Below are 18842 nucleotides of genomic sequence, written 5' to 3'. Positions count from 1 at the left end.
TTAATTCACTTGCAAGGCTTTCCAAAATTTGTCTCCAATTTATCCTTCCAAAGTTATTCTACACTACTCCTTTTTTTATGGATTCCATACTCTAGGATTATTTGAGTATCTTTGACTGTGATAGGTTTGCAAGGGATTTTTTTTTTTTTAAATAGAACTAGTACAGTATAGAGCAAGGCTTCTGAAACTTTTTCTACTTGTGATCTCTTTTTGCCTAAGAAATTTTTATATGAATCTGGATATATAAATAAATAAATACAAATCAAATATTGTATTATTATCTATTGCATACTAATGTACAAAATCCATATACTGGGCTCTGTCCAATTCTGATTAGAATTGGCAAAAACAGTGAGTGGCAGTAAGTGGATTTGCTGGGCCACCTTGGTCCTTGAATTTTTTTTCTTTATTTAAACCCATAGTATAAATTTTAGTTGTGTTGGGTTTACAGGCCCAGGACCAGAGCCACATTTATACATCTCCCAGCAGAACTTAGAAAGCCCTAAAATTATAAGACAGGAGCCAGACTTATAAATAGGTCATGTAACTCAAAGGTGCCAGGAAGCAATCTCCCTACAAGGCTTCTGGATGTCAGGAATTCCACCATTAGAATTTCACTGCCAGGATGTAAACCAAAAAGGTGAGGAATTCCCTCTACCTAATTAGGTCAACATCTTTCTTGATACTTAAGAGTCTTAAAAAGTTGCCTAGAGCACTGAAGGATTAAAGCTCTTGCCTGGAGTCTCAGAGTCAGCATGTAAAAAAGGTAGTACCTGAATCCAGATCTTTCTGGCTTTTTGGCCAACTCTCAATCCATTATCCCAAGCTGCCTCTTATGGTCATTATTGTTATTCCACCTACATAACTGGCTTTCTTTGTAGTTAATAGCATCAGGAGAACCAGTGATTTTTTAAAATGAATAATAGATTATGCAAACTAATAATGTGTGGTCATGGAAAGGAGCACTGGGACAGTTTTCCTCTGACTCAATGAAAGGAGAAGGCTCTGGGATGACTTGACCGAATCTGCAACATGCTGGGTTTTTTAGTGTTGCCCTTGAAGCATCATGAGTATGCTTGAGCTGAGGTATCCAGAATAAGGTGCCAGTGTGGCCCCAAGTAAAAATAAGGAGAAGGGGGACCTAGGCTTAAGGGGATTCAGAAAGTGGGAATTTAGATTTAATTAATGAGAATTTTATGAGCCTCTCTTATACTCTACAAGGAGGACAAGGCAATTAAATTGGTGTTGATGATAGGGATTTACAGTCTTTAAATCAAAAAATTGAAAGCTTTAAAGGCTAAATAATTAGAGATCATCTAATCCAACTCCTTCATTTTTACAAGTGAGGAAACTGAGGCTAAGGGAGGTGATGTGAATTAACTTAAGTCACATAACTAGTTTTCTGGCACTGTTGGACTTGGAATCCAAGTCTAATGATTCCCAATCCAATGTTCTTTCCACCAGCTCTCAAGAATCATGCATGAACAACAGCAAATTATACATAGTATATACAATCATCTATAATTAAGTAGTATACATACTGTATACACTATAGTCATTTTACAGACTAAGTAGTGAAGAAATTCAGAGGAAGAGATTTCTTCCACTGAAAGCTATAAGGGAAAGTATAGGAGAAGATGAAGGAAGAAGGTTTAGGTGGGCAGAAAAGAGGGGCAGCTACTATAGGTATGAGAAATCTAAGCAAAAACATAAATATGAAAATAAGCTCTTAGTGAACATTCACACTTGGCTGGATTTTTTGTTTGTTTTGTTTTGTTTTATACCTGAGCCAAAATCTACTAGCCTATAATTTCCACTTTTTAGAGTCACCCTTTCTGTGTCTAATCCCTCAATCAGTACTTAATAGGATCAAAAGATTTAAGTATGAAGGAGCCCTTAATATATGGCTGTACTCTATGGATTCAAAGCAAGCATTGGCTACCTAACAATGTAATATTCATGGCTTATACTTCTCAAAATTCCAAGATCATGTCACATTCAAATCTTTCCTTTCTCCCTCCGCCTTTTTTTTTCCCCACAAGTAGTCATTTGTGATATCAACCTTTGTAAATTGAGAGTATTCTTCAAACAGCATCTCATATTCTCATGCTGCTGTTCCCTAATACCAAGATTTGCCCAATCACCAAACAATTTGATTTCAGAAATGTAAATCAGAAACAGTCATAACCACAGCAACCACAGTTACCAGCAAATTACAGTAAGCCCTCTATATGTTTGCTTTTTCTCATCTCCCTGTCTTTGCTTACCCCAGAATACTCTTTCCTATTTGTGATTCTTTCTGCTAATTTCTCTTCCTGCCCATTTTAGATGCTACCTGCTCTCTGTGTCCTTCTTCTTTCCTTTCCTAATTAGAAATGTCCTTTTTCCCACCTTGGATTGCATGATTGTTTGCTTAAAACCCTTCTTTAATGCCTTTCTCACATATTATTTATTATTTTAATGAAATTTTTTTGTTTTTCAAAACATATGCATAGATAATTCTTCAACATTAATTAACCTTTGCAAAACCTTGTGTTCCAATTTTCTCTCCCTTTTCTCCCCATCCCCCTCCTAGATGGCAAGCAGTCCAATATATGTTAAACATCATATATTATTTTATAATATAATTATTTATATAAACATTATATCTCCTAAAAGACTACAAACTCTATGAGGTTAGAGACTACATATTTAAAAATTCTTAACTCATGTAGCACACTTGGCATCCTATTCTGTATATAGTAAGTGCTAATAAATAATTGTTGAATTGACTATCTTAGTAGTTACTGATTTGGCAACAATTTAGGAAGATGTAAAAATTAGATAATTGTTTCATACCACCTATCTTTATTATGTACAAAGAATACATATATGTGTATATGTAACAAATACAAACATTATTGTTAGTCCTTCATTTTGGAAGAAGATCAATGACATGAGGAAGGTGATATCTTGACTTGCAAGTGAATTGGATTTTTAAGTGAGGCAGGACTGGGCAAAGTCACCAGTTTTACTCTCTCCTCCAGAGTCACCAGGGTCCAGCAGCAAGACAGATAGGAACAACTGGAGATAGTCTCAGATGCATAAGGAAGCCTTGGCAGGCCAAGTAGGTCCATTTGAATCCCAATGGACTTTGTCAAAATCTGATTTTCCAGTGCTTTTTTTCAAGAAATCTTAGATGAAAGTACATGGGGCAAAAGAGTTAATCGACATGTACATGTGACATAATGTAATATATATACACATATGTGTATATGTATGTGTGAATAAATTGTGTGTATATATGTATATATGTATGTATGCATGTATATAGAAACTTCTGGGATGAAACAAAGACAACCTTTTTATTACCCTGTTGTAACAGGGAAAATAGGGATTTAAAAGCACAACAGTAAACAACTGGATGATGAGAATCTCTTTTAGACTAACTTGTTTTTTTAAAAAAAAATCCAAATATAAAGGATTTGTCAAAGTTTAAAATCTTATCGTGACCTTAGTGGTAGTATTTTTTAATAATTATGCTACACTCTCCATTTAAAGGCAATATCTCTTTCTTTAAGTTTCAAATAGCATTATAGAGGAACCTTTCTTTTTTACTTAGCACATTCTTCTTTTCACTTTTTTGTTGTATATAACTCTCATCCCTACCCCTATAGCACATTATAAGACCCTTGAGAACAGAGTCTAGACTGTATATGTTTTTGACTCTCTAGTGCTCAACACAGAGCTTTGTTAATAATAAATGAAAAAAATATTTGCATAACTGAAATGAAATCGAGTTAAAATCTGAGACTTGGTTTCCTGATCTATAAAATGATGGGCTTAGATTGGATAAAATCTAAGATTTCTTATAGCTCTAACAGCCTGTGAGTTAAATGTCAGTCCTCTTGGGTTAGAAAAAGAGTCCTCCATGATATCTATGTCTCAGCTTCTTAAACTGTGGGTTGTGATCTCATATGGAGTCTTGTAACTGAAAGTGGGGGCTGCAAAATTATGATTTATTATCAGTAAATGTTTGATTTAAATTTTATTATTTTTATTAAATTAAAGTTAAATTTAAATTAAATATTATTAAATTTATTATTATTTATATACCATACCTATTTCATACCTATCTATCTATCTATCTATCTACCTATATATGCAGGGTCATGTAAAATATTTGGGCCAAAAGGAGTTGTGAGCAAAGAAAATTTAAGAAGCGCTGATTTATGCCAAATACCCAGCCAGGTACAAAACTGTGAAATATGTCTTCAAAGAATTTTGGGGATACATTCACTCTACTTCTTTACAGAGGTACAAGGTCCATGGTTCTGGTATATTGAACATATTTTAAGACTTTTAAAAACACTGTTAGGAGTGTTCTGATTTCCTTTTGCTCTTTTTTTCTCCTTTAAAATATTATTTATTATATAGGATGACTCTCTGGAAGTGGAGTTGGGAAGGAATACAGGGAGACATTTTGGTATGATGTGAAGAAAAATACACAATAGAAATTTATTTAAAAATAAAAAGGAAAAGAAACTGGATCTAGTTGGATTAAACTAGGATACCTCTAGCTATTTAGTGGCTTTGAAAGTTCAAAAACAAGATAATTAATTATAGACAATAAGCTCCTTGAGGACAAGGAGTATTTCATGTTTAGTCTTTTATCCCGGGAACCTGGCACAGAGCAGGCACTTAAGCATTCCTTGCTTTCAACACATACCTCTCAACAGAGTCAAATGCTACAGAGAAGTTAAGGAAGATGATAAAGAAGAAAAGGCCCGCATCCAGAGAGAGAACTATGGAGATTGAATGTGGATCAAGGATGGTATTTTCACTTTTTTGTTGTAGTTATTGGCTGCTTGCTTGTTTTTTTCCCTCTTAATTTGATTTCTCAGATGGAAATGTGTTTAGAAGAATTGCACATGTTTAACTTATATTGGATTGCTTGCTATCTAAGGCAGGGAGGAAAAGGAGAAAGAGGAAAAAAAATTGGAACATAAGGTTTTGCAAAAGTTAATGTTGAAAATTATCTTTGAATGTATTTGGAAAAATTAAATACTATTTAAAATATATTTTCTTGTTGGTCAAATAAGAAAAAGATCAATCCATTGGCCATCTTTGGGAGTATAGTTAGTAAATAAGATTTCTCCCACCGCAGCAGAATTAGTTGGAAATATACCTAAGCCTTATGTACTGCAGAAGACAGGATGAGAAAAGATATATTGTCAAATAAATCAGAAATTAGTCAAATATCAACTATATTCCTTCTTTCTGTCTCTAATATCTCTATCCTGAAGTAGCTTTTTCACACTGAAAAAAATAATTGAATTTAGAGTCAGAAGAGTTGGGTTAGAATATTGACTCTATTGCTTACTATCTATATACCATAACTATAGGCAGATCATTTTAGTCTTTGCCTCAGTTTCTCCATTTGTAAAATGGGGGAATGTCTGAATTAGGTCATGTCTAAGGCCCCTTCGTCTTTAAATCCACAAATCCTCTAATCTACTAATTTGCATTCTATACAAGTTTGCCTGATATGAATAAAGGTCTTATGTGAAAATGTTTATACTACTGGAATTATTTCTCTGAAAAATTAAATCTGCAAGAACAGACAGATAAAAAACAATATCATGAGTGAAAAAAAAATTTTAGAACAAAAAAAATCCCCATATAATTTCCTCTGTTTTGCTCTTAATTTCTCTAACTCCATTTTATCCTTGGGGTATTCTATAGTCCCAGGCTTCCTGGATTATTATATATGGCCTCCATCATTATATTGCAGGACAAAAAGTGTTCTGGGCCTAAATTAGTCTTGTATAAGAATCATTTTCCAACTTCCTATACCCAGTAGTGAAACTTTATTTTCTTTCTGTAAAAATCCAGGAAGGCAAGAATTTTTGTGTGTGTGTTGATGAGAATGTTTCACTATTTCTAACTTGGAACTAGTTTGGGATACTGGGGAGTCAGTGCTGACTGGTTGATGTCAGAGAGATCAATTTAGCATCATGTACTGGATATCAGACATTCATTGGATGTATGTGATGTAAAAATTTTCCCTTCAGTTGGTAGCTTCTCGTTATTTTATTCATGCAAAATCTTTTCTATTTCATGTAATTGTTAAAATTTTACCTTTTGTGGTACCTCTGTTATTTAAAAATTCTCTCCCTAGCAAGCTAATATTCACAACAGAATGTCAATTATTCCTTCAAAAGTACCATTATGTAATCATAACCAAGGTGAAATGACTAGAATCTAGCATACATCAAAATCTCACCTTAGACACAAGATATTTGACAGAACATAATGGGTCTGTCAACTCTCCATCTTCTAATTTCTTAAATTCTAACTCCTATAATGAGTTAGTCCATCAGAAAGTCAGGTCATATGATCTTAACTTCTTGCCAAAAATGTCTTTATTGAGTAAGGATTTAATGTTATGCCTTCAGCTTTCAGGGAGGGTTATAATGAATGCCCATATTATGAACGGTTCTATAAGTATTAAGAAATAAGAAAATGTATCTCACTTCCCCCTTGCAGGAGGAGGGGACTTTTGGTGTGTGATATTTCATATACTGTCAGACATGGTTAATGTGTTGATTGAGGGAGAAGGGAATGGATTATATGCTAAGTGCTGTACAAATATTATCTTATTTGATTCTTACCACAATCTCAGAGGTTGGTGTGATTGGTTTTGCTGTATTTTGCTGTATGACTTTTTTTTTTTTACCCTTTTTTCCCTTTGTTATAAGGGATGACCCAATGGGAAGAGAAGAATATATTCCAACATGAAAGTGACATAAAAACAAAAGATACTGATAAAAATAACATTTCTGTGTGTTTCAGAAAACTGGCAGTTCAAAGTGTTGTTAATTATATTACATAAAATTAGATAAAATTCTCCTTGAATTCAGAACTGAGTAAATAGTTTTCTCTCAGAATCAACTTGTGTATTTCCCTCTCTTATCCAACAAAAGCTAAGTAACATGATGTGCTTCCATTTTAGTGTTGGCAGCTGGAAAACTCACAACTAAATGTAAATTCTCAATTGTAATGACTTTATCACAAATACATCCCAGGTGATTTTTTTTTTTTTTTTTTACTGCTCTTTCAATAGTTCTTGTTCTGATAAAAATTTCAATAGTTCCTTAAAAGATGTTTTATTTAACTCTGAAAACCCTCAATTTAAAAAAATGCTTAAGAATTCACAAAACGACTTCTACACAACAACCTAGCAAATTATTATTATTTCCATTTCTGAGATGAGGAAACTGGGGCTCTAAAATCAGAGTCACGCTTGGAAAATCAGTTTTGTAACTTTAAGGATCTAGGCAAGACAAAGGACACCAGGTATAAAGTCAAACATTGGAGCTCTTGGAATTCCTGTAGGAATCAGTCTCTGGGGAATTCTTGCAGAGTAAATAACAGGCACTTCAGTATCCTCATACTAGAACAGTCATCCCATAAAAAGGTCAGGAGCCTCTTATAAGCCTTTGTGACTGGTTGCTTCAAATCAGAAAGAATATTACTTTTTACTTCCTCTATCAGAAATGTCTCTGGTTAGAAGGAGTGGTTAACCTAGGGGGTAGAAAGCTGGTAGAATGTGTGCATGAGTGATCAGACTAAGCAGAAACAAAAAGGGAGATAGAGGTAGATTCAGAGAAAGAGAGACAGAGACAAGCACACAGAGAGACAAAGATAGAAGGAGAGAGACAGATACAGAGAGACAAAGACAAAGAGAAAAAAGAGAAAGTGAGAGATACAGAGACAGAGAGAGACAGAGAGGAGAGAGACAGAAAGAGAGACACAGAGAGAGAGACAGAGGGAGAGAGACACAAGAGACAGACAGAGATAGAGAGGAGAGACAGAAAGACAGAGACAGAGAGGATAGACAGAGACAGTCAGAGAGAAAGAGACAGAGGCAGAGAGAAAGAGACAGAGGCAGAGACAGAGAAAGAGAGGGACAGAGATAGAGAGAGATACCCAGAGAGGGACAGAGACAGAGGGAGACAGAGACAGAGAAAGATAGGGAGACGGAGGATATACAGGGAGAGGGAGAGGGACAGGAGGGAAAGAAGTGGGAAAGAGAGAAGAGAAAGAGAAGAGAAAAAGAGGGAGGAACAGAGAGACAGGGACAGAGAGAGGGGAGAGAGGGAAAGGAGAAAGTAGGGGAAGGGAAAGAGGCACTGGCAAAGGGAATGTCTGGACAGAAAAAAAAAAAAAGGCATGTCAGGAAGCACTCACTCTCAGCCCCAGAAGGAGCTGGACTAAAGCCAGGGAGAATATTAAATGCCTGTCTTTTCACTGAGAAGCCCTCTGCCCTCGGGCTCAGGGTGTGCCATTGCGCCTACACAGGTGACCCAGGAAGAACTCAGGCAACATGCTATTTGCACAGCCTAATCACCTTAGTCACTGCTCAGTTTACCTCTCCTAAGACACTTGAAGCCAGAGATCCCCCCCAATAAGTCTGTCTGAAGGTCCTGTGCTTTTAAGGGGTCTGGAAAGGTTTGTTTGGTATTTTTCTTTTCCCTCTTTGGTTTATTCATCATTGGCCATCGTGTCCAAATGTTAGAAACTGATTTAAGCTGGTTAGACTGAAGTAATCAATCAGGAAGTGCTTGTTGAGCATATGGATTCTGCAAATGGCAAGCCACTCTCTTTGCCAAGAAAATCCAAATGGGGTCAGGAAGAGTTGTTGGCACGACTGAAAGGGCTGAACATCACTGTGCTAGACACTAGGGATACAAAATCATAACAAAAACAAAACAAACCCTCTCTTCCAGGGGCTACTGCTCCTGGTCATTTCATTAATTCTATCAAGAAAGACAATGTATTCACAGACATATATATATATAAATTTTGCATATTATAATAGCTATTATTACATACAAAATAAATAAAAGGTAATTTTGAGAAGCACTCAAAGCTGTTGATTGTTGGTTAGTTGTTGGTTGTCCTTTGTTCTTGAAGAGGACCAAAATGACATCACTGTGTTAGAGTCAAGTTAGTGTGTCCAATGGTGACTGATCAGAGCAGTACAAGTTCAGAATGCTCTGCCACGGGAGAGGCACAAATAGTTCCTTTGAACATTTGGGGTGGATTCTCTAACTTTGCTCGTCTCACGTTGCTTCTGGGTTAATTCAGTTCTGCTTTGTTCATAGAGCTCTGATGAGGGCACCCCATGCTGGGTGGCCCTGTGCCAGCGTCTCCCATGTCACACAATCTGTTCTAAGGTTCTTAAGAGAGACCTTGAGAGCGTCCTTGTATCTTTTTCTGACCACCTTTGTGAGTTCTCCATAAAATTATTTTTGGAAGCGAACATTTGGCATTTGGACAATGTGGAGCTGCACTCTCTGCAATAGAATCTGAATACTTGGTAATTTACTTCAGGAAAGAACCTCAGTGTCTGGTCCTTATCCTGCCAGGTGATCTTCAGGATCTTCCCAAGATGATTCGGTTTCCTGGCTCTGGTACACTGTCCAGGCTGCACAGACTATAACAACAAGGTCAGCACTTCATTATCAGTGCAAACATCCCAGGGAAGTTCACTGCCAAGGTAACTGAATTTAACCACGGCATCCTCCTTTTGCTGTAACTGATGGTCCCACATATGGATAGTGTGGTACTGGCTGATGGAGGACCTGTGTTTGCTTGGTATTAATTGTGAGGCTAAAATGAACACAAACTGCAGAAAACAGATCCATGCTTTCTTGCATCTCAGCTTCAGAAGTTGCCCAATTATCTGCAAACAAAAAATAATTCACCAACTCCTTCCATTTTAGTTGGCAAGTTGAAGAATTTACCATCAGTGTGAATGGTTGGTTTTAAAGCCATGTTTGTTTTCATGGAAGACGTTTGACAACATGGCTAAAAACATCAGCAAAAGACTGATCTTGGGATGGGAAGATGAAGGTACAAATCCTGACCCCGACATCTTACTGGCTATGAGGTCATTAACCTCTCTCAGATTCATTTTCCTCCTCTGAAAAATGGGCATAACAACATCTGTAGTAACTATAGGATCTGCTAGGGTTGTCCTGAGACTCAAATGAGATCACTGAAAGGTTTTGTAATTGTAAAGCCTGTATTTAAATGTCATTTATTATTAGGAAAGTACTTGAGGGCCAGCTGAAATTCAATTATGATGGAGGATGTTCCATACAAAGTCTCTGGTCCTGTATTTAAATGCTATTTATTATTAGGAAAGTAGGAAAGTACTTGAAGGCCAGCTGAAATTCAATTAATGATGGAGGATGTTTCATACAAAGTCTCTAGTCCTTTAATACAAGGGGATCTTTCAGGTCTGGACATTTTCTTTAGCTATCCCCAATATCTGGAAATTTTACCCTTTTCTCTCCTGCCTACTTACCTCCTTGGCTTCCTTTAAATCCTTAACAAATCACATTTTTTTCCTGGAAGCTTTCCGAATTCCTCTTACTTTTAGCATCTTTGTTGATTATGTCTCATTTAATCTGTGTACAGTTCTTATTGTATATATTTGTTTAAATGCTGTCTCTCCCATTAGACTGTAAGCTTCTTGATGACAGAGACTTTTTTTTTTTGTAGTTCCAGAATTTGGCACAGTTCCTGGCACTTAGTAGATAGCTAATAAATGTTTGTGGAATGATTGGATGGGCTAGAATCATTTGTTCCTGCAAGAATCATTCTTTGAAGTGATTTTCAGAATGTTTTGCTTGGGAAAAATAATTTTCCATCTATGATGTTGGGACTTGCTCTTAAAATTTGATTTTCTCTTATGAGAAAAAAGTCAGTCATTTTGGAAGAAAAGCTTTTGTGACTGGCAGTCCTGTAGAGGGAGGGGAAAGCACCAGTGACTCATGCCCTGACTTAGGAGATGGATTTCAAATGTTGTTGCCGTTGGCCAAAATTCAGATTTTTTTTTTTTAAGATTCAGATTTTTATTTAGAAAATAGTTTCATGTTATTATTCAATCCATTTTCCTCCATTATAAGATTCACCAAGATCATAACCAACCTGCTCATGACCCATGAGCCCTCTATCAACCATTGTCCAAACTAGTAAATAAAAGGAACAAGCCTTATTTGGAAACTACTGATAACAACCCACATGCATATGGTCTTGAAGGTTTACAAAATCTGCAGGCATTATTATTACCCTCATTTTACAGATGAGAAAAAGAGAAGAAAAGAGGTTTACAAAATCTGCAGGCATTATTATTACCCTCATTTTACAGATGAGAAAAAGAGAAGAAAATAGGGAAGAAAAACAGTAGGTGAGAGGAACTTGATACCTGTCTTTAGTTATTTTACAGACTGTCTGAAAAAGAATTAGATTGTCCTGTTTGGTGTCAGAGGACAGAAGTAAGAACGAATCAAACAACTGAAATTGCAGAAAGGCAAAGTGTAGGCTTGCAAAATTTTCTAATCATTACAGCTATCCACAGAGAGAGACAGGCTGAACACTTGAAGGGAAGGATAAGGGGATCAGTCAGGGTCCTCCTCAATGGAGAGTTTCCACTCATCGCTGGACAGTCAAAGCTGTTGGGTACGTTGAGTAGGAATTCTATTTTCAGCCATGGGTGAAGGAGGCTGGATGGCTCCTGAGGTCCCTTCTGACTAATTTTCTCTCATTCATCAAGCTAAAGAAAAAGTAGGGACTTATCTAGAGTTACATAAGCTAGTAAGCATTAGAGGTTCTTTTCTTTCTTTCTTTCTTTCTTTCTTTCTTTCTTTCTTTCTTTCTTTCTTTCTTTCTTTCTTTCTTTCTTTCTTTCTTTCTTTCTTTCTTTCTTTCTTTCTTTCTTTCTTTCTTTCTTTCTTTCTTTCTTTCTTTCTTTCTTTCTTTCTTTCTTTCTTTCTTTCTTTCTTTCTTTCTTTCTTTCTTTCTTTCTTTCTTTCTTTCTTTCTTCTTTCTTTCTTTCTTTCTTTCTTTCTTTCTTTCTTTCTTTCTTTCTTTTTTTAAAGTTGAATCTCTTCTCTAGTCTCTACTTTCCCACTTCATTAGATTTATCTTAAAAGCAGAACAAAACAAAACAAACCCCCAAATCCAACAACAACTTAACGCGGTTTTATGTTTTACTGTTTGGCTAATTAATTCCCCAGTCACTGCTTTCTATAAGTATTGAAAACAGCTGCCAGAAAAGGAAAGAGAAAACAGATGCTATAGACAGATCATGGTATATCTCTGCTTATAAGCCTTGATGTGGGGGTTTAAAGGTGTTGTGAAGGTTATTATCTGATAAACTTGGACTGACGCTTAAAGCAGGGAGAGAGATTGGTGGGCACAGCAGGAAGCCAACCGGAGTTCTAGTTAAAGGCATGAAGAGAAGTGTTTAATGTGTAAATCTTATCATTGTTGTGAAATTAGGTATCTCAGCAACTATAGAATAAAAAAGGGTAAAGAGCTCTGAAAGTACAATCAAGAGGAAGTCAGGCTGGTCGCTTTCCTTATCCTGGGGTGCTCTCCTCCAGACATTCCTGCCAGGTTACATCTTATACAACCTTCTAAGGTCTATTCAAATCTCATGTTCTCTCCCTTAATTCATTTTGACTCTCAGATCTATATATCTATCCTTAATTTCTCTCTACTAATTTCCCACTGGACATCACTATCAGTATGTCCAAAACAAAGCAAGTCATCATTCTTCCCTGCTAAATCAGATTTTTTCCTTCTCTCCCCCCATCTCTCTTCCTTCCTTTCTTCCTCTTCCTCCCTTCTTTCTTTTCTCCTTCCTTCCATCCTCCCTTTCTTCTTCCATCTCTCCTTCCTTCCTTCCTTCCTCTCACCCTCCCCTCTTCCTTCCTTCCTCCCTCCCTTCCTTTCTCTCTCCTTTATTTCCTTTCTTCCTTCATCTTTTTTTTTTTATTATTATTATTTCCCAGGTATTGGTGAGGGTACTATTATTCTTCTAATGATCCAATTTGTAATTTACAATAATCTTTGATTTTTCCCTCTTTGCAACTTCCCCATCCAATTCACTTCCACAATATCTCTTGCCTCTTTTTCCATTACTTCCATTCACATGGCTGCCACTTTTATTTATTCAGGCCCTCATCAATTTTTACCTTACAAATTCCTCTTAATTGATCTTTTCTCCTCTAATTGATCCTCCACAGAGCTACTACAATAATCTAAGACACAGGTCTGATTATATCATCTCCTTGCTCAAAAAAGTTGTTAGTGGATTCTCAATGTTACAAAGATAAAAAAAAAAAAATTCCTCCACTGGCATTTAAGCCCCACCCACTCATCCCCAGTAGTTACTACCTAGCTTTCTAGTTTTATCGTAGGTATATTATATTCTTTCTCATACATTATATGCCAGCAGATTAGACTACACTGTTATCAAGTGCAATCTTATTTCTCTTGCTTCCATGTGTTCATTTAAGCAGTACTTTAGGCTTGAAATACACTTACTTCTTAATTCCACTTTTCTGAATTTGTCTTTCAAATTACCTTGTACATTTCTGACCCTTCTCCAGTTTTCTCAGATAATTTGGATTCCTTTATTTGTGTGTGTATGTTGTCTTCCTCAGTAGCATGTAAATCCCTTGAGGGAAAAGATTACTTTCTTTCTATCCTTATATTTCTCGTGTTTATCCCATTACTCAGTATTTTTGGCATTTAATAATCAGTAATTTAATAAATGTCTACTGATTGATTGGATTGCTGAATTAAATGATTAAGTGTTAACAATACTTTATGCTCCCATTACATACTTAAAATATTCTAATTTAAAATTATTTGTGAAGAAGTCTTAGTTCTTCTATTAGGTTATCAACTTTTGGGGGGTAATAAACATATTTTCTTTGTCTTATGTCCTCTAGACCAAAGCTTCCTAAACTTGGCTCATGATCTAACCGAAAGTGGGGGTTTTGAACAAATTGACAACAGTGAAAAATTTCAGGACAAAATGACCAGAAATTAATTCAAAATAAAACACATAATGAATACGAGATGTTTCTGGCAGTATTAGCCTGTGTTGCCTTGTGACATCATTGAAACCTTGGCTCTGAACACACAAAATAAGAACTTTGTACTGTGTATGCAAGAACAGACAGAAACTCCTTGGCTCATAAAAAAATTTCTCAGGTAAAAAGAGTTTGCAAGTGGGAAAAATTTAAGAAGCCCTGCTTTAAACTATAACAGAATTCTGCATTTAGTAGGTATTTATTACATGTTTGCAGAAGGAATAAATGTCATCAGCATTCACTCCCCCACTCCATTTTCTAGGTAAAAAGTATTAAAACATAATTTTCACTTGATAGGTTTGATTTGTATGACCATCCTCCAAGGGACCTTGAAATTATGTAAATTGCTGACAATAAGTGCTGGTGTTTTGGTTATGTCTGCCTGATAATAGCTGGGATGCTAGTAAGTCTGCTCAACTGAAGGGGGATTAATCAACATGCTTTCCAGTTCTATTATGGCATTTTATGATAATTTTATTTATTTTACATAACTTTGTTTTTACTTAATAAAGTATGTACTATAATTTCCCTAGATGTTAGTGCTCTTCAACTCCAGATTTGTATAATTTTATATTATCTTAAATGTGTCCATGTGAATCAATGTATTGATTTTAAAGTTAGTTTGTTGGACTCCCCTTAGGTAGCCAATTAGTCTTCAACTCCTTCTTCACTATCCTTAAGGACTTCACAAATTTATGATTCAAGTTCCCTAATAGACTAAGCTCTTTTAGGCCAGGGACTGATAATTCTTTAATCTTTGGATCTATCTATAATATATAGGCAATGAATAGGTAATGAAGAAATGATTGTTCATTGATTAAACCCAACTGCCCAGTAAAATATATAAACATTTATTATTTAATGAATAAAAAGCTAAGAGCATTGTTTTAAAGATAAAAAAGAAATAATATATGAAAGTGCTTTGAAAACAACTAGATTCTTTATAACTTATTATAATTATTATATTAGATAATATTTGTAAAGTGCTTTGCAAACCCTGAAGTACTTTATAAATGCTAGTTCTTCTTATTATTGATAAAAGAAAATTTGATTAAGAATTTCTACAAAAAATATACATGGATTTTTTTTAAACTGAAAATCTTGCCACAGGATTAGGCATCATCAATTTCTAGGTAAAAAAATAAGTTCAGAAGTAAAGTAACTCGGTCATATAGCAGGTAAGCAGCAGAAACAATATCTGAACCCAGGTTTTCTTACTCCAAATTTTCCCAAACTTTTCCCATCGATCCCTAGGACTTGTTTTCCTGAGCCAGGAGCCAACAGGATGTAGACAGGGTAAATTGGAGATTATCTCAGAAGGAAGACAATCAGATTACAGAAGACTGGGGAAAACTTCTTTAGATGAGACAAAGAAAATCAGGGAAGTGGGGAAGGTAGAACTGAGGGGAAAGAAGTTCCAAGTATGAAGGACTGGAGTCAGGAGAGAGAGCATCTAGTGGGAGGAATAGAAGGGAGGTCAATGTAACTGGGATAGTAGAGTATGTATGGGAGCAGGGAGAAGGATGGGTAAGGGCCTGGAGAAGGAAAATATAAGGCATAAAAAAGATAAGAACGATAGGTAGGGGCCAGGTTATGGAGGGATACCTGGGTGATGTCTATAATTCTATTCAACTCCTAAAGTCTGACTTTAAAAAAAAAAAATTCTTTTTTTATAATAATTTTTATTTTCAAAATATATGCAAAGATATTTACTTTTTCATTTACCTTTGAAAAACCTTGTGTTTCTAATTTTTCTCCCTCCTTTCTCCCCACTCCCCTCTCCTAGACAGCAAGCAATCCAAAATATGTTAAACATGTTCAATTCTTCGATACATATTTCCACATTTATCATGCTGCACAAGAAAAATCAGATCAAAAAGGGAAAAATGAGAAAGAAAAAAAAAAGCAAGTAAGCAAACAACAAAAAAAGTAAAAATACTATGCTGTAATCCATAATGAAGACAATTTTTAAAAAGCTTATTTTCAAAGCATATGCATAGTTTTCAACATTCACCCTTGCAAAACCTGGTGTTCCAATTTTTTTCTCCTCCCCTTCTCCCCACCCCTTCCTCTAGACAGTAAGTAATCCAATACATGTTAAACATATGTAATTCTAATGAAAATAATCCTTAAAAGGAATAGAGTGGATGAACAAACTGATTTCAGAAGGGCCTGGAAGGATTACATGAACTGATGCTGAGCAAAACAAGCAGAACCAGGAATACACTGTACAAAGTAAAGCAAAATAATGTGATGATCAACTATTAAAGACTTAATTACTTATTAACTGTCAATTTAATTAATTTATTAATTACTCAGAACTTATTAAAGACTTTAAAAATTCTTCTCAGTGGTTCAAGGATCAGAGTATTCACAATAAATTTTGGATGGAAAATGCCATCCACATACAGAGAGAGAAATAGAGACTGAATGTAAATCAACACATGCTATGTTCACTTTTTTTCTTTTCTTTCTATTTTTTCTCTTTCCCTTTTATTCTGATTTTTCTCTCTGAACATGATTCATAAGGAAATGTTTTTTTAAAAATGAATGCACACATATAACCAGAACATTTTTTTTTTTCAATTAATAGATCGTGGAGACCATGACCCTTTATAATCACAGAAATTCCATTTTAGGTTATTTTTCCTCATTACATTCTGAAATGACAAGGCTCTGTTTCATTCAACAGGCAAATTCAATAGACAAAAAACAAATCATTCTTAATTCAAGGAGCCATTCACTATCTGGCTGAATCAACTAATTTTACATATGGAGAAATGAAAGCCCCCAGAAGGGAGGGCAAAGATTATACTGCTGGTTAGTGATAGAGTGTGGAATAGAACGTAGTCTCCCGATTCTTTATCCAGTTATCTATGGCTTACATCAGGAGAGAACAATACCCTTCTTTCATTCTCACTCCTTTGCTTAGTAACCGCACCAAATGTTTCAGTCCTTATCAGCTTTGCTATAAGTAACTATGTAAGCTGTATTCAATGACAGGACAAATTCCATTTTATTCATTGTCTGGGAGAAAAAAAAAAAAAAAAAGCTTTGCAATCAATCAGGTACAGAGTTATTGGAGTCATTAATCCCTTCCAGGACTCTTGAGAGGTCAACCTCATTTCATACAGGTGAGTAATTTACTTCTAGAAAATCATTTGTGCAATGAAAGATCGTTAGCTAATATTGGAAGAGAAAAGAGAAACCAGGATGTTGAGGGAAGAAAAAAACTGAAGACCTATCCAAGTTAATGAAAATGAGTGTGAATAAAGGGGAGACAAATGGAAAGAGAGGAAAATTAGATTTGACATGAAATATTATTTGATGTGAATTTGTAGCTCTTTGATTAGATAGCAGAATTTATAATTGGTATTTCTGAATGGGCCCCAAAGAGGAATGCAATAAAAATAGTAAACAAGACACCTACTATGTGCTAGGTATTTTACAATCACTATTTCATTTGTTCCTCACCTACCTGGGAAATAGGTGCTTCCCCATTTTTAAAGATGAGGAACCTAAAGCAAACTTTAAGTGATTCACCTAGTGTCTGAAGCAAGATTTGAACTCAGGTCTTCTTGGTTCCAGTCCTGGGGCTCTATTCACTGTACTGCCTAGCCTCTTCAGGAACATAGAGGAAAGTGGAAGAAAAAATAAGAAACTACTTGATGAGAGTGAAAGAAGAGAGTGTTGAAATCTGCCTTGAAGCTTAACATCAAAACCAAGATTCTTGATTTTTCTTGTGCAGCATGATAATTGTGGAAATGTAAGAAGAAGTACATATTTAATATATATTGGATTACTTGCTTCTAAGGGAGGGGGTAGAGAGAAGAGTGGGAGAAAAAATTAGTTTTGCAAGGGTGAATGTTGAAAAATATGCATGTATTTTGAAAATAAAAAAGCTAAGCAAGAAAAAAAAAAAAAGATCTTGGCAACAAGCACTGTCACTTCCTGACAAAGAGGGAGAAGAAATAGAAACAGAGCCAGATTTTATATTCCTGGGCTCAAAGGTCATTGCAGATAATGACTGCAACCATGAAATTAAAAAACTCTTGCTCCTTGAAAGTAAAGCTATGGAAAATCTGGATAGCATACTAAAAAGTGGAGATATCACCTTGTCAACAAAGGTCCGTACATTCAAATATATGTTTTTTCCAGTAAAAATATATGGGCTAAGGAGAGCTGAATGCCACAGAATCGATGCTTTCAAATTGTAGTGCTGAAGAAGACATTTGAGAGTCCTTTAGACAGCAAGGAGATCAAATCAGTCAATACTTAAAATTTTTAATTCAGGCTTTTCACTAGAAGGTCAGTTATGGAAGCCAAAATTTTAAAACTTTGATCGTATAGTGGGAAGATGAGCTTCACTGAAAAAGACTCTGATGTTGGGAAAGATTAAAGGTAAAAGAACAGGAAGGCAGAGGATGAGACAGGTAGATAGCATCATAGAGATAATGAAAATGGGCCTGGATAGACTTCAAGAGATAATGGAATGGAAGGAACTGTTGTGTTATGGTCCGTGAAATCATGAAGAGTTGAATGACTAAACAATAACAACAAAGGCTCCTGAAAAGTGTCGTACAGACTGCTCTGAAAAGTGGAACTTGGTTTGCAAAGGACAAATATCCCCACAGCAACAAAGTATAAAAAGATGCGTCTTTGGAGTTCATAACATTTCAGTGTATGGAGTCAGAATTTAGAGCTGCAGATATCTTTGCCAAGAAAACCCCAAGCACTGGATGGTCTGTGGGGTCACCAAGAGTCAGACATAACTGAAAATGGGATGACAATAGGATTCTAGAGATCATCTATTGAGGTCTCCTTGCTTTACTCATAAGAAAGCTGATGCTGAAAGAAAGGAAGAAATTTGCTCAGTCACTCGTGTAGCAAGCAGCAGATAGG

The 18842-nt window shown here is 35.5% G+C and overlaps 1 protein-coding gene and 1 long non-coding RNA gene across 2 annotated transcripts in view; one reads left to right on the top strand and one right to left on the bottom strand.

Annotated features, from left to right (window-relative positions):
* The window catches only part of CORO2A (coronin 2A), a 161443-nt gene that overhangs the window by 105012 nt on the left and 37589 nt on the right, over positions 1-18842 (bottom strand). The gene's annotated exons all lie outside the window — the stretch shown is intronic.
* On the top strand, positions 12385-13925 carry LOC141549967 (uncharacterized). Its single transcript, XR_012484471.1, has 2 exons — positions 12385-12478; positions 13797-13925. It is a non-coding gene; the product is annotated as an uncharacterized LOC141549967 (long non-coding RNA).

Source organism: Sminthopsis crassicaudata, chromosome 1, assembly GCF_048593235.1.
Source record: "Sminthopsis crassicaudata isolate SCR6 chromosome 1, ASM4859323v1, whole genome shotgun sequence".
NCBI classification, from domain to species: Eukaryota; Metazoa; Chordata; class Mammalia; order Dasyuromorphia; family Dasyuridae; genus Sminthopsis; species Sminthopsis crassicaudata.
Note: the sequence above shows the minus strand (reverse complement) of the source record. Positions and strands in the feature narration are given on the sequence as shown.